This window comes from Dendrobates tinctorius, unplaced genomic scaffold, assembly GCF_039654945.1.
Source record: "Dendrobates tinctorius isolate UK_male_01 unplaced genomic scaffold, ASM3965494v1 ptg000155l, whole genome shotgun sequence".
In the NCBI taxonomy this organism is placed as follows: Eukaryota; Metazoa; Chordata; class Amphibia; order Anura; family Dendrobatidae; genus Dendrobates; species Dendrobates tinctorius.
This window is the reverse complement of record NW_027361822.1, coordinates 16,858,228-16,872,856: the sequence shown is the minus strand read 5'-3', so window position 1 is coordinate 16,872,856 and position 14,629 is coordinate 16,858,228. Positions and strand designations below refer to the sequence as shown.

The 14,629-nt window shown below is 39.8% G+C and overlaps 1 long non-coding RNA gene across 1 annotated transcript; it reads right to left on the bottom strand.

The window, feature by feature from the left end:
- Positions 1–538: 538 nt before the first annotated feature.
- LOC141051146 (uncharacterized) lies at positions 539–14,080 on the bottom strand. The gene is made up of 2 exons (XR_012220582.1): positions 14,032–14,080; positions 539–897 (listed from the first exon to the last, which is right to left on the bottom strand). It is a non-coding gene; the product is annotated as an uncharacterized lncRNA (long non-coding RNA).
- Between the last annotated feature and the right edge of the window lie 549 nt (positions 14,081–14,629).

Sequence of the window (14,629 nt, the reverse complement as noted above, 5' to 3'; positions counted from 1 at the left end):
TGCTACAGTGTTTATTGTTCTATTTAAAAGAGTTGTCCAGGTTTGTGATAAATGTCTGCAGTCACTCTAGCTGTCTGAATTCTCCCACGAAGGCAGCATGCCGAAACGGGCTTTGAAGAGGGCGTTTGTCCAGGAGCCATTACACTGTAAAGTATTTCTAATGATTGACAATAATATATACTTGTATAACTTCCTTGCATTTACTTACTCCCTGGTCACGTGTTACATGATGTGGATACACTGACACCCGGTGGTGTCTCTTGCACATTGCACTTTAGATTTTTTTTCACTAAGTGATTGTTCTCAACGCACATTGTGTTTTTTTTGTATATTTTCACAACACTTGTTGCTCACATATTTTGTACACTTTGTAAGATACAATCTTTATATGCACCTTATATGATCATTTTGTATCTAGATATGCATTTTATATTCATTTTTTTACACCTTTTTATAAATTTTTTGTATTTATCCACATCAATTTCATTCTTGTAATTGGACATTTAGCGCTCTTATATAAGTGTACTGATATCATGGAGAATGTATCTGACATTGATTTTATTTTTTTTTTTTTAACCTGTGATAATAATAAAAATTAATAATTTTATACATCATATGGACTAAATATCGGCTTCTTTTCTTGAGTTTGTTTGGTGAATTCTCCCAACGTGCACTGAACACTGTCAGGATCCTCTGGCGTCGGTGGCAAGACTGGATGATCATGTAAGTGCAAGAATGGATTTCCATACTTCCGCACATGGAAGTCAATAGGAGAATAGCTATGGTAAAATCAGCAATGAAGTCAATGGTCTTGAAATCAAGGAACATTTCACTGGCGGTGAGTACATGGCTTGTACATAATTTGGTCTTTTCTGTGGTAACATGTGAATGCAAAATCTGGAAGAAAAAGTAACAAGATAGAAGAAGAATCAACGCCTTAGAAATATGGTGCTGAAGAAGGATGATATCAATATCATAGATGCCAACTAACAAGTATAATGTGAACAAGGGTTACCTATAACCGACTAACTGAAAAAAAAACCCTATTAAAATATAACTTTTATTAAGTACAAAAATAACTATAAAATTGCACAGATGTCCCCTATCAGAAAGAGAATTGGAGGGATCCAATGGCTGGATATCCTTAAAGATAAAAATGTCCAGGAAGGATGGGAAATCTTGAAAAATGAAATTCTCAAAGCACAGTTGTTAACAATTCCGAAAAGAGGGAAGAATAGGAAGCATTTAAGGAAACCAGGATGGATGAACACAGAACTTAAGCACAGGCTAAAAAGGAAGAAAAAAATGTTTATAAAATGGAAAGAGGGAGGCATATCTAAAGAAGAATATAATGCTGTCTGCAGAACCTGCAGGGCACAAATCAGATTAGTTAAAGCTGAAAATGAATTGAGGCTTGCAAGAGATGTCAAAAGCAATAATAAAGGATTTTGGGGATATGTCAAAAGTAAAAGAAAAGTCAAAGATGCTATAGAATTTTTACAGGATGAAAATGATGAAATGGTAAGACAGGATGTTGAGAAGGCTGAACTTTTAAATTCCTATTTTGCATCTGTTTTCTCTCAGAAAGGAAATGTAACATCAACTGTTCTTCACTGTCCTATTAAGGGAATAGAAGAATCCAGGATATCTATAAACAGAAAGATAGTGAGAAAACACTTAGCTAACCTAAATGAATTCAAGTATCCAGGTCCAGATGAATTACACCCCAGAGTACTGAAGGAGATAGCAGAAGAAATTTTTGAACCCCTCTCCATAATCTTTGAAAATTCTTGGAGAACAGGAGAAGTGCCAGAAGACTGGAGAAGAGCAAATGTTGTTCCCATCTTCAAAAAGGGGAAGAAGGTGGACCCAGGCAACTATAGGCCGTTGAGTCTGACTTCTATACCAGTAAAGATCTTTGAACAAATTATTAAACAACATGTGTGTCAGTACCTGGATAAGAATGAAGTGATTAAACAGAGTCAGCATGGGTTTGTAACTAATAAGTCATGTCAGACTAACTTAATTTCCTTCTATGACGGAATCACTGATTGGGTGGATCAAGGAAATGCTGTAGATATAGTATATCTTGACTTCAGCAAAGCATTTGACAAAGTCTCTCATACAATCCTTATTGAAAAAATGACTAAGTATGGAATGGACAAGGCAACTGTTAGGTGGATTCATAACTGGCTTAGTGATCGGACCCAAAGAGTGGTCGTAAATGGCTGCACATCCAGTTGGAAGAATGTCTCAAGTGGGGTACCACAGGGCTCTGTCCTGGGCCCTGTATTGTTCAACATCTTTATCAATGATTTAGATGAAGGAATTGAGGGTAAACTGATTAAATTTGCTGATGACACAAAGCTAGGAGGGATAGCTAATACTAGAGAAGAGAGAGAGAGGATTCAAAAAGATATAAATAAACTGGAGAAGTGGGCAGCAACTAACAGAATGGTTTTTAACAGGGAGAAATGCAAAGTACTACATCTGGGCAATAAAAATGAAAAAAGCATATACAGAATGGGAGGAATAGGGCTAAGCAACAGCACATGTGGGTATACTAATAGATCACAGACTGAATATAAGTCAACAGTGTGATGCAGCAGCAAAAAAGGCAAATGCAATTCTAGGATGTACTAACAGAAGCATACAGTCTAGATCACGTGAAGTCATTATTTCCCTCTACTCCTCTTTGGTCAGACCTCATCTGGAATATTGTGTCCAGTTTTGGGCACCACATTTTAAAAAAGACATCAACAAACTGGAGCAAGTTCAGAAAAGAGCGACCAGAATGGTGACCGGTCTGCAAACCCTGTCTTATGAGGAAAGGTTGCAGGATTTGGGAATGTTTAGTTTGCAAAAGAGAAGACTGAGAGGAGACTTAATAGCTGTCTACAAATATCTAAAGGGCTGTCACATTGTAGAGGGATCAACTTTATTCTCATTTGCACAAGGAAAGACTAGAAGCAATGGGATGAAACTGAATGGGAGGAGACACAGATTAGATATTAGAAAAAACTTTTTGACAGTTAGAGTGATCAATGAGTGGAACAGGCTGCCACGAGAAGTGGTGAGTTCTCCTTCAATGGAAGTCTTCAAACAGAGGCTGGACAGACATCTGACTGGGATGATTTAGCGAATCCTGCTTTGAGCAGGGGGTTGGACCAGATGGCCCAGGAGGTCCCTTCCGACTCTACGATTCTATGATTCTATTATAAAGCCTAGTAAAAAACGGGCTATTGTATTGCTGGAAAGAGATAAGGTATAACAGTCAAACCAAATCTAACCAGCTGAATCTGCCAATCCAATCATGTGGTCAGAAAAACCTGAATCATAGCAGTAAAAAACTGCACAATACTATTATAGCCCAAAAACCTCAAAAAACAGAAAAAAAGGGGAAATGGACATAAAGAAGATGTATAAAAATTGATAATACGTGCTACCATCTGATAACAATCTCGCTCAGCCGATGTGAAGAAAAGAGTGACCTGGCCCTATACAAAATGACTATCTGAACACCTACCTAGGTGCGGAGGTTGGCACCCTAAGAAATACGAGTATGGCGCCCCCGCTCGTGCGATGGCTATCCCTAATCTCCTATATCATCCTATAAGACGACAGATTAGAAACAGAGGGCCAGATGGCCTGTATCCTTTTGCTTAGAATATCTTCATGAATGCAGTAAAGTAGATTTATACAATCATATATGCATGTGAGGAAAGGTAGAAAGTCCAGACAGTCTGAATAGATGCATAACACTCACACACAGTAGAACCAGTTACATATAAATTTGTAGCAAATTATACCCTTTCCCAAAACCACTATGTTATGTATATGAAGTATATATAAAAATTGTCACATCAAGTACCCAGATAAAAAACTGCCCATCAGACACAATGATGAATCAATGGTAGGTAAACAGGAACGGCTTATCTGATAACAAATTGTCAGAAATCATGAAAGCAAACAAAGACACCACTGAATGTACCAGATTTTCAAGTCTCAGTATAAATTAGTAGGGGTGCTACAGCCACTCCAGATATCAGATATATATCATACCCCTAGTTTAAATCACCAGACACTGACAACAATAAGCCCATTCATGGGGAAAAAAAACAAAACAGTACTTATCTGTGAATATATACTCCTTCATAATGATATCTATAAGGTCCATGATAACATCATTCCTCAGATATAGTCCGCACACTCTCAACGCGTTTCCTCCTACTGCGGGTTCATCAGGAGAGATGCATATTGGTCAGAGCGGTCTGGCAGTGGAGACTAATCCAATTGATGAGGCTGCACCTGTAGCTTACCATTCCCCCCTTATATAACTGTATCACTCCCAGCATCCCCTGCTTTCAGACTAACGTCATCACCTGGTGCCACAACACTAGAAGCACAATGTATGTTTACCTGCAGATTGTGTCCTCACATTCTCACTGCACATGTCCATTCAGTGTCCAGCCGCTAGAGGAGTCACATGATCAGCTCACAGCAATTGCTGCTCTCACACTGACGTCAGCACCTGCCCACACAGCGCTGGAGGCACACAGTATGTTTTCCTACCAATACCACTGTGTCCTCATTGTTTCATTGCGCATGTCCACTCAGTGCCTAGACGCTGGGAGAGTAACATGATCAGGCTACAGTCACCACAATAGCCATCATTGCACAGATGCAGTGTAGTCACATAGGAGCATATTACAGCTCATATAAGCAGCGTCCTCACTTCTGAAGTACGCATGATCAGATCTATAGGGACGTTTTTCTTCATGCATTATACCTGAGCATGCTCTACATCCTGCGAGTACATGGATAAATTTACACCTATAATGGAAATGCGCATGCCCTAAACTGTGAGGCTATTTACCTATATTCCAGGCACAAAAAGAGCATTATTACATTAGGCTCGATACATATAAACAGTGACTACCACCGCACATATTGTATAAATAGGCAGAGTTTATATATACTTAATGATCAACCAAAAACACATAGGATCATGATTTATCATTTTAGATCTCTTATATACCCATCAAGATTATAAAATTTTTAATTCATTTTAACCTCATGCCCAGAACCATAGTATATACAGTGACTGTAAATAAGGGTAGGAACTAACATTTGGGGTACATTCTAATCAAGTATCATATCCTAATTATAATAAAAGACTGGGTCTCAAGACCTAGTCACAGGCATGGCTTCATGATAATGGACAAGGAATCAAATGAAACAACAGTAATTCTGTTGTTCATTAAGGCCATCCGGCACAAAATGAGCTCATAACAAACTGTCACACCGGAATGGAATTTATCATTGCCTTAGGATGGGCAGATGTAGCATGCAAAAGCATGTTTGAAGATGTCTCCTTCCTAAAAATACCAGTTTGTAAGTTATCATCCTCATCCCTCCAAATTGTAACATCAAGAAAACTAATTTTGTCCATGTCTCGATTGTATGTAATATGGATATTTTTGTCATTGGAGTTAACCCCTGCCATAAAACTGCACAGTTGTGAAGTACTCCCCTGCCAGATCAAAAAAATGTCGTCGATGTACCGCACCCAAAAAGGGATGCGGTCCATCGACAGACATTGATCAGACAGGGGGAGGTCCCTCTCCCACAGCCCCAGGAACAAATTTGCATAAGCGTGGGCAAAAGATGTCCCCATAGCAGTGCCCTGGAGCTGCAGGTAGAAGGACCCCATGAAAGTAAAAAAGTTGTGCGTCAGGGAAAACTCTAAGAGCTCAAGAATTAAACAAATGATATCCCCTGTCAAATTGGACATATTAAGGAAGTATCTAGTAGCTGCCTGATGCTGGTGTACAGGGATTCATCATCACCTGTCACTTGCATCATGTCTCGGCCAATATGTAGGCCATCAATACGTTTGAGAAAATCCCCTGTATCTAGAATAAATGAGGGTAAGCTCTCAACTAAAGGCTACAATTTGGAGTCTATCCAATGATTAACCTTTTCCAAAAAGTTACCGGTACCTGAAATAATCAGAGGGGTCTCAAGGTTCTTATGTACCTTAGGTAACAGGTAAAAAGTAGAAATAGTGGGTTCCTGTACCTGAAAGGCCAAAGCTAGATCTTTTGTAATGGTACCACATTGTACAGGCAAATTCAAAATTTTTATCAGTTGTACCATGAAGGAAGAGAGGGGATTGAATGTTAAACGCTTATAACAAGCCTTGTTATTAAGCTGCCTAAAGGCTTCCTGTTCATAAAGGGATTTAGGCCATATGACGACATTTCCCCCTTTATCTGCTGGCTTTAAAACAATGTCAGGGAGCCCCCTCAGGACGTCCAGCCTCTTACGTTCATCTCGACTGAGATTATCTCTGCCCACCCCTTTAGGAATGGTCAAAAAATCCCTTGTTACTACCTGCACAAATAAATCCACACCTGTGCAGGCCGCAAGTGGAGGGAACTTTTTAGATTTAATTCGAATAGACGAGGGGATCTTACCTCCCTCACCACTTTTGTGCACTAGAGATAGATCCTCAAGGTCCTGGAGTGCTAGTTGCTCCTCTTCTGTAGGGAACAAACTTTGGAGGTGAGGGTCAAAAAATGTTTCTTGAATATTGAGACCTAGCAAACAAGTGTAAATCCTTGATTGCCACAAAGGTATTAAAATTGGATTTAGGAGAAAATGTGAAACCTTTATTCAATAGCGACAGGTCTGAGTCATTTAGCTGATAGAAACTTAAATTAATTACCTTATGATTTTTCTTACGTTCCGGTGATTTGAATTGCATCCTCTTATAAGGTTGAAAGTTCACATCTCTCACTCTTTTAGGCCTAGGCCCAGACCTTGTCGTCACTGATGAGGTGGACCAATCAGACGAGTCTCTTACATAAGAAAGAGAACTCATTGAGGGTGCCTCCTGTAACTTTGAAGTATAGGTATTAGGTTTCCTCCAGAAATAGATGTTCTTACTTGCAAAGTCCTTGCTGTCTCTCTGTAGTTTAGAGGATTGTGTCTTGTGAATTTTACTGACACATATATCCAAATTCTTCTCAATTCGAGACTCATAGCCTGACATTTTATCAGATGGACAGGCTATTTTAAAATTTCGTTCCAATTCATCTATGGATTTATCCAGATCCACAATAGCCTTGGAATTATGTTCAATCAAAAGCTGCATTAGAGAAGAGGAGCAACTACCACATGTCTCTTCCCAACGATTGATAAAATCCTTATCATCAACAGGAAACGATGGAGTCACCCGGACTCTCAGTCCTCTTGGAATCATTTTTGAGGACACATACTTCTCCAGAAATGCCCGATTCCACCATATTTTGGTCCGTTTTAATAATAATCTTTCAATTTCAAGGGCCTGACTATCAAGGCTTTGATCCACTGACGGCTGGGACTCAATACCACCTGTTCCAAATACCTGATTAATTTGGCCGAGCCAGGCTTTGTCTTTGGCTCTAAAGTTCATAACCAAGAAACAGAAACAACCTGTGCATAACACAGCAAACATAAACCTTAATAGTTTCATGAAAAAACACCCCATTTATATTAGTAAAATAAATACACAGATGTATAACGTTAACAAAATGGGTATATGAATGGACATAACAGGACAATCGCACATCATGTATAAAATATATGAAAAATGCGCGAAAAAAGGGTCCAATGCAAAGAATTACAAATTTATAACAATAATTTTATTCAAGTATATCAGGATTATAGAACAAAGGTGAAACAAGAGTCAATGATGACCATATAAAGTACATGGGCAAGAAAATAGGGCATACCAAAGGTACATGGACCAGGGAACGTGCATAATATCTATAAGAATATAATACAAAGTTTGAATATTCCACATAATCCCATATTATTATAGCAACCAGTCACTATATCCTAAGTAGAAACCTAAGTGACACTACCTCCGGTGGTGGAACCTGCAGCCACTCATGGTATATACTAAATCTGAAGGAACCACCAAATGAATTCACAAAATGATATTACCTTGAGACTGGTCACTAGTATGAGTCCACCCAGGTATACCCTCCCCGACGCACGTTTCGGCTAGATGGCCTTCATCAAGGGGTATGGGAAGTGTAAGAACCAGGAAGTATATAAAGGAAAAGACCACCAATAGGATTCTAACAATTGCACACATGATCACGAGAACCAATAATGTAGCATGTTTAACCTCCCTCCTATAAAATGGCCTCAATCGTCATGGAGATGATAATCACCAACACCCATCTATAGAGTCTAGCAGCCATGATACGAGAGAATCCAGCCGTCCTAATAATAGCAGTTTAATAAAAGAAGCCTTCAGGTCAATCTACACCAATGACATTAGATAGTATAGTAACCGAAACCCGCATACTGAGACATAAGTCCGGAACATAATGTGCAAGGTTGAAGCACAACATCCCCACCCATGCTACTGTGGGCGTGGCCACATCAACTAATACACAAATCAGCATCGACAACATGCGACCGGTGACGTCACGGGAGTGCGGCCGCCCCCCGGCAACGCCAGTCAAGTGTCCAGGAAGCAGCAGCATATATGGGCGCCGGAAGAAGCACAAGTTATGCGCCATATATCCAAGGGCGCGTCACCTTTTGTTCCTTGTGTACCTGCCGGTTTAGGGGTTATTAGCCTCTTATTTCCACGGTCAGGTATTTGACATCTTGGACTTTTGAACACTTTATTTGGGGATTTGTGATTTAGAGGCCTATATATTTTTAGCCTCCCCCTCTTTTGGTTCACATGGTGCTGTGAATAGCGTTTTTTTTTGCTATTTTCATATCAAGGCCCCCTCATTCATTTATGACTATATTGTCCTATGTATATTGTCTGTGATAATCAATGTATTTGAGGTGGTCTGCTTGATATCTATCTACCGGTATACATTAATGCTGCTATATGAGGTTCTTTTGTTGTGGGAGAGTCATTATATCATTATCTTGTGATTTTGACATGATTGCATCTTTTTGCATTTTTTAAATGTTTTTAATGTCTTTTTTGCTGTTTTGTGTATGTGTCAGGTTTTCATGAATAAAATTTACCTTTTTTCATACATTGTGGAGTTCCCATATTAAGATATACTGCTTTCCCTTTCTCCTTCCATGCTGCGTTTTTTTCACGGAAAAAACGCATCAATTTCCACAAAAAGTGCGGAATTTATTAAAATTAATGGGATGCTTCTTGTAAGTGTTTTTTAAGTGGTAAAAACGCTTAAAAATTCAAAACAAAATGCTTATGTGGGTACACAGCCTAAATCTCACATACAAGGGATGTATTGTTTTACTGATGTAAAATTATTTACACGGGCAAAAAATAACATAAACAGCAAAATCAGTTTTACATGATATAAAATCAGAAACAAAATGAGATATAGCTCCCATGTGTAAACATCAATCTGTAACATGAAATCTGCAGAAGGGATAATGGCCACATTTATAATTACCTTTCGGAATTCCCCTACTTACCAGTTATTACGTTCTTTTTTAATGCGATTCTGAACTAGAATATCTCTCAAGCTAGTACTACGCCAGCATGAAATTAATGGACCCTTCTGGACAATATCCGCCAAATCCATGTCACGTTCTAAAATATGCCAATTCTTTCTTATAGTTGTTCGGATGTAACTATCCATGGGACCGTATCGAAAACAGAATTCCAACCGCGTATGCCCCTCAGAATTAATCAATCTACTATACTATACTACTTTTGCCTGAAGAAGCCACCTTTCTGTGTGGCGATACACGTGAGACTCTATCCCACACTTGGTTCCTCCCCTCAGGCATTTCTGCACTACATCTCAGGATCTATCCATGTTCTGGGGTGATTGTGTTTTGTGCTTTTACGAACCTGCCAATTCATTGCCCATGCATTCCCATGTGCTACTTATGGTTTTCAGGAGATGACCTGATTGAGGTCACTATCTTTGCTCTCTGCACCTTCATTTAAATCAGCGTGGGGCCCATATGGTACTGTGAGTATATGTTAAACCCCTCTTTTCCTGTCCGACACATATGGGATTTACCCATTTCTGAATTCAAGACCGTTACACGATCATTTATGTTATAAAAGTGGGTTACATTGGGCTTTCTGAGGGATCTTGTGTGGGTTGCTCTTTGCCTCTATATTGAGGCAGGGCACACGATAGGTCTTGTTTCTGTGTACTGTATGTACTTTTACTTGTTTTTATCTGGTCAATGCTGTGTCCTCATGTGATGTTTTGATAAATGTTTAATAAAATGATACGTTTTCTATGCAATTGAGTTGGTTCTCGGTGTATATGGGCATCTTCTTCCTTGTGTTTTGACAATTAACCCCTTGACCCTGAAGCCTATTTTCACCTTCCTGACTAGGCCAATTTATACAATTTTGACCGCTGTTATTTTATAAAGTTATAACTCTGGAACGCTTGAATGGATCCCACCGATTCTGAGACTGTTTTTTTTTTTTGTGTGTGACATATTGTACTTCATGATAGTGATAAAATTTATTTGGTATGACATATGTTTATTTGTGGAAAAAAATCAGAAATTTACAGAAAATTTTGCAATTTTCAAACTTTAAAATTTGTATGTCCTTAAATCAGAGTTATGTCACACAAAATAGTTAATAAATTACTTTTCCCACATGTCTACTTAACATCAGCACAATTTTTGAAATATAAACATGATAGAAAATACCCAAAAGTGACACCATTCTAAAAACTGCACCCCTCAAGGTGCTCAAAAGAACATTAAAGAAGTGTAACCCTTCAGGTGGCTTCACAGGAATTTTTGGAACGTGGAAGGAAAAAATAAACATTTAAATATTTTTCACAAAAAATTTCCTTTAGACACAATTTTTTTTTACTTTCACAAGGGTAACAGAAGAAAATGGACCATTCAATTTGTTGTGCAATTTCTCCTGAGAATGCCGATATGCCATAAGTGGGGAAAAACCACTGTTTGAGCACACGGCAGGGCTCAGAATCAAAGAAGCACCATTTGATTATTTTTTTTACGCACAATTTGCTGGCATAATTAGCAGGGGCTATATCGCATTTAGAGAGCCCCTGATGTGCCTAAACAGTGGAAACCCCCCACAAATGACACCTTTTTGGAAACTAGACCCCTTATGGAACTTATTTAGATGTGTATTGAGCACTTTGAACCCCCAGGTGCTTCACAGAAGTTTATAACATTAAGCTGCGGGGGAAAAAAATAACATTTGTTACCCAAAAATGTTTTTTAGCCCCAAATTTTTCATTTTCATAAGGTTAACAGGAGAAATTGCACCATACAATTTGTTGTGCAATTTCTTCCAAATATACCATTACCAAATATCTAGAGGAAAACTACTTTTGAGGCACAGTTCAAAGCTCAGAAAGAAAGAAGCGCCATATTAGAGTTCAGATTTTGCTGGACTGGCTTGACTGTGACATATCACAATAGAAGAGTCCCTGAGGTGCCAGACCAGCAGGACCCCCCATAACTGACCCCATTTTACAAACTACACCACTCAATGAAGTCATCTAGGGGTGCAGTGATCATATTGACACAACAGATGTATTACAAAATTTTATACCATTGGACAGTGAAGAAAAAATAATTACATTTTTCCTACAAAGATTGTGTGTTAACCCCAGATTTTACATTTTCAGACTGGGAAATGGGTAAAAATGACACCAAAATGTGTCCCACAATTTCTGCTCAATGTAAAAATACCCTATATATGGCTGTAAAGTACTGCTTAGCCACACGACGAGACTCGGGAGGGATAGAGCGCTACTTACCTACTGAAGCACAGATTTTCCTAGAATAGTTTGCAGATTCCATATAAAGAGATCCTAAGTGCGAGAAAAGCATAATCCCCCAACAAATGACCCTGTTTTGGAAATTATAGCCCTATGGGAATTTATCTACAGGTGTATTGACGATTTTGACTCAATGGGTGTTTTCCAGAAACAAGCATCAGTGGACATTGCTGAGTGTAAATTGTTAATCTGCTATTGTAGTGCCCATACATTGTAGTGCCTAGTATGTTGTAGTCACCAGTATGTTATGCCCAGCTCGTGCTTCTGGAGACACGCATCTGTAAATTAGGCGGGCTTTCCTCGCTAAAGAAATGCCAAACATGTGGACATTAAATGTGGTTTAAGCACACTGAGGTTCAGAAGAGAAAGGGGGGCATTTGGAATTTGGGTGTGCAGAACTCACTGGATTTCTTTTGGAGGGTGAGGTGCCACAGCGCTTTTCCATAGCCTTTGTACTACCAGTAATGTGGAACCCCCTAATATTTCTGTTAACAGATGATGGACCCGAGTGGAGACTTGCTTTTTTTGTGGATTGAGTTGAAGCTTTTATTTGGAACATTTTAAATAACATGTAGGATCACATTTATGGGGCGCTCTACACTGAGCACCTACTTTAGGGATTCCAACTAAGTCTCTGAGTGACGTGACAGATGAAACCCCCAAGGGATCCATTCACTATATCGAGGCAGCAAAGTTACTCTGGACTCTGTCTGGCCTTTGTTCAGTGGTGTCCTTCTTTTCAGAAGTGCACAAAACTGTGGCCGACCACGGTTTTCTGCTCACATAAAAAGAAGGACACTGCCAGATCAAAGGTCCTAGGCCACAGTGCCTCAATCTGCTTCATTATAGGGAATCTTCTCAGAGATTTACATGGAAACTCCAGTGTAAGTGCTCATTGTAAAGCGCAGGAAAAATGTGCGCTGAGCCTTATTGTGATGTTTGGGAGGCAGAATGAATAAGGCAACAGCAGGTGAAGAATTGGTTGTTAGGGGCTGGCGGAACGCACCAAATAATAAAGATGCTATAAGGTGTGTTCACAGCCCTGGGTCCACCGTGCAGAGATGGAAAACTGCTGCTCAGTAATGGCGGAGACTATATGGAGTTGTATTAACTAGACACCGGTGGTAAACCGCTCACTCGGTGTGTACAAAAGCGGGCTCTGTTACCTCATAGAACCGCACTACCGGTAAACATAAATGCCTAAACTTGTTCAAACTCAAAGAGCTCGGCAATGAGGAGCGCTCCGCAAATGGTCACAGAACTCAGCCCCACGGACATGGGGTCAGAGTCCCTCTAGACCTGCAAAGAGTGCGGCGCTGCAACTGCGAGGCCAGCAGTAGATACACTACAGATATAGCGCACGAGTGTGCGCAGCACCACTCTGGCGGACGCCAGTAATCGCCCTGGGTTGGGCTAAGATAGCGCACAACTTGCGCACGGCGCTGCACAGGCGATTGCTGTTACTAGGCGCAGTACGAAAGTGCCCCGTAGGGGTAGGCAGAATAGGATGCTAGTGAGTGTGGATACTAGGAGCTCGGCGGCGTAAGCATTGCCATCCATATATATGTAAAAACTCAGGAGGGCAATACTGAATAAGATATGCGGATCAACCAGCAGTCAGTATAAACACAAACTGAGAAAATGGAGAAAAAGCTACTGACCAAAATGCAGGGATCACTGCAAAATTACAAATTTTCTTGGTAACAAAAAGACAACATCCATGTAAAAACATTTAAAAAGTCATACAATGACATGAAACTATCACAAAGGCTTATAATAAATCCCAAAGAGCTCCCTCCAGTAAGTGGATATACATAAAAAACGCTCTAGAATATATCACATACAATAGCATACCTGCAATGAAGAAATGTTCAGAGATGTAATACTAAATATAATGATCCATTGAATAATCCATCCAAATAGACTATGGTACAATAATGAATGCAAGTAATGACAAATGTAAGCAACTGAGCCATGAGAATAAACACCATAGGGTACTGAGCATAGATGAAAAGTATAGCAATCATGGTGTAGCCAAGAGGCTAAAATGACCAAGATTAAATCCTGCCTGCATAATCCCTATATAATGCCACTTACAAAGGGGGAGCTTGTGGAGTGCCCTACGCGTGTCGCACACCAAAAGGTGGCTTCATCAGGGGCTAGAGAGTCAGTCTGTTACACTTGTTTAAATATGCTAAACAATCAGTACATATGTGCGGCAGCTGCAGCGACGTACCTAATTAGCTGCAATGGAGGCCTGGATGCACATGCACACCAGAGGAAAGAGAATGATCCAAGACTCACAGGTTATTTCCGGGTTTGGAGCAGTGTGACGAAACACTGCACACTGCGCAGGTGCAGACAGGAATGACTCATCACATAATACATAGTGAATTCCAGGTTTGGAGCAGTGTGAACGTCACACCGACCACTGCACCGATGCAAACAAAGTAACGGAATACAAAAAGGTTGTGTGACGTAAAAAATGCCAAATGCGCAAGCGCGGTAGGCGCAAGATAAGATAAGCGCGATTCCACTGTGTGCCATGTCATTTAGCATATAAGCGGGCATACCTAGACATATAAGTGAGTAAAGTACATCAAAGGGAGACATATGCTAGAATAAATCCCCATATGTAGGCTCCGTGGCACTGATTATCACAGTCTCAACAAATGGAAATTTCACAAAGTGTAAAAATGAGCGCAACTAATACAGACTATGTACCCATAGCCAAGTAAAGATATACAGTGCTCCCAGCCCGCGGACACGCAGCCCTTACAGAGTATATGGCTATATGCAATGTCAGATCGCACTATTCTAAACGCACCAACTAA